This window comes from Pleuronectes platessa, chromosome 13, assembly GCF_947347685.1.
Source record: "Pleuronectes platessa chromosome 13, fPlePla1.1, whole genome shotgun sequence".
Classification (NCBI taxonomy): domain Eukaryota; kingdom Metazoa; phylum Chordata; class Actinopteri; order Pleuronectiformes; family Pleuronectidae; genus Pleuronectes; species Pleuronectes platessa.
The window spans coordinates 4,117,765-4,120,037 of record NC_070638.1 but is presented as its reverse complement, the minus strand read 5'-3'; positions in this window follow the sequence as shown (position 1 = coordinate 4,120,037).

Here is a 2,273-nt window from a genome sequence, read left to right as displayed (position 1 = left end):
CCCCTTGATCCTCATGCACCTTGAAAGCAGCCGACGCCTCTCAGCGGGCGGTTTGACAGAGCAGTCAATCACTTCCTGTCGCCCCCCCCCCCCCCCCCCCCCCCCCGGGTCGTCAGCGGCATAAAACTGCAAATGCACTGGAAATGAAAAAGGAAAACCTGTAGCTAATGTATTTGGAGGAATATAAATAGGCATCAGATGGGGGGGGGTGGGGGGTGATTGATTGAGATGAGCGCAGGGGAGGCTTTCTCCAGATGAGACCTTTTAGAGCAATTCAATTACCTGCAGGCTCACACAGGAAGTGTAGGATGCTCTCAACTTTGATCACATCAGAGCTGATGAAAGGACGTTAACAGGCTCGTCGAGGGAAACATTATTTAGCTGCTGGTCATGTTTCACACGATCCTTTCTCAAGTGGATGCACAACACTCAGTTCTGCTGTTTGACTGCCTGAATCATCGAGGAACATTTCCAGACGCAGACTCTTGTAAAAGAATAAACCTCGGCTTTCCGGGGATTTATTTAGTCAAAAACCCTCCGATTTGCAATTGGTCACGGTCCAATGTTTTCATGTTGCCTCAGATGATATGAAAACTGTTGACATTCAGTGTCTGCGTGTTCACTTCATCCTTCCACTGCTCCTGACGCCTGACAGGCTCAATATGCTCAGAGAGAGTGAGGATGGGGGGGGGGGGGATGAGTGACGACCGGAGGAGGCGGATGTAATCAATATAAACATGAAGCAATTACTAAAGCACTCATATTTCTTTGGGGAGGTTGGTGTAAAAGCGATCAAAGCGATGTCTGCTCCACGCGAGTCATTAACGAGGCAGCGGAGCAGCTACAGGGATCTACTGTTAAACAGCCTCTGACTGGAACCAATCAAAACATCTTCCATGCACTTTACAATGTGAGAGACTGGTTTGAAAAGTTCACCAGACAGGACCTGGCAGCTCAGTCCCACATTTATGTAATGATGCTGACTGAGGGACTGTCTCTGAACTGGTCCTGCCACTTTGAAACCAGTGAAATACACCAATTAACAGGAACTGGCCGCACACAACGAGCACCAAGTGCCAGGCGGACAGGATGGAGTCCAGACAGAGCAGGTGGTGGTGGCGCTCACTCGGTCCACAGCCGTCCACATGCAAATGAGTAGCTGCAAAAAACAATCAGAGAACAAACAAACAAACACAAAGGGCGCCTGAGCCGCGTGCACAGCTGGAGATCGCGGCTCGGTGTGGGGGGGGGGGGGGGTGTTGTGATGTTTCCCTCGTACACCTGGCTAATTGGCTGCGTCTGTCAACAAACTACAAAACGGTCATTAGAGCAACAAATCAGGAAAGGAAACACGGGGGGGTGGGGGTGGGGGCAGACAGACGTGGACTGAATGAAACAATCAGATGTTGGAGAACAACTCTGGGATTCAAGGGAATCAGAGAACAGCTTTTACCAACAGGCTCATGGAGGATTACAGATTGAAGAGACAAAGTGCATGCTGGGATTTCACTTTTTCAACATCAAGTTGTTAAAGGAACCTCAACACAATTAAAAAGAATGATATTTGCAGGGATTTTAATTCTCGATGTAAACATTTAACCCACAGCTTTTATTCATAACCACACAATTTTAAAGGAATTATTATTTATTTTATTATTATAAACTTTGTTTTATATGGCAGCATGATGAGGTGCACATATGACATCATTAAAGGGCTGAATCTGCTACCACCAAAATGAGCACTTTCCTTTTATTTACCTTGTTTATCTCCCTCTCTTTTCCTTATGTTTCTCTCTTCACCACCAGGACGTGTCCCTGAGCTCCGGAGCTTTTGCATATTGTCGCACCATCTGGCCCTCGGGAGCCCAACTCCTCCCAAATATGTTTCCGGGGTCAAAAAACTCGGCGAGAAAAACAAATGTGCGAACGCTGAAGTGAAAAGACTCCAGCTGGCTCGGTGACCTTGCTCACTTAATCTGTGCACATAAGAGGAAAACACTAACGCGTGCCAGCTGCCGGCAAACACAGGAAAAGACTCGAGAAGAGAACCAACCAGAATAAATACGGGATAAAGCTGTAATTTAAGATGAGGTGAAGGAAACTCACAGCAGATTTGATTTCTCTTTCTCTCAGTTTGTGTTCTTATCGTCCTTCATCCAACAGCTCATTAGTTTCTCTGTTGTTGTAACTCGTCCAAATTACCTCATGTCCATTCCTCCCAATGCTCAGACATCCAGGTCCCAGTGCGGCTCCACCAGCAGCTCCCAGCTACT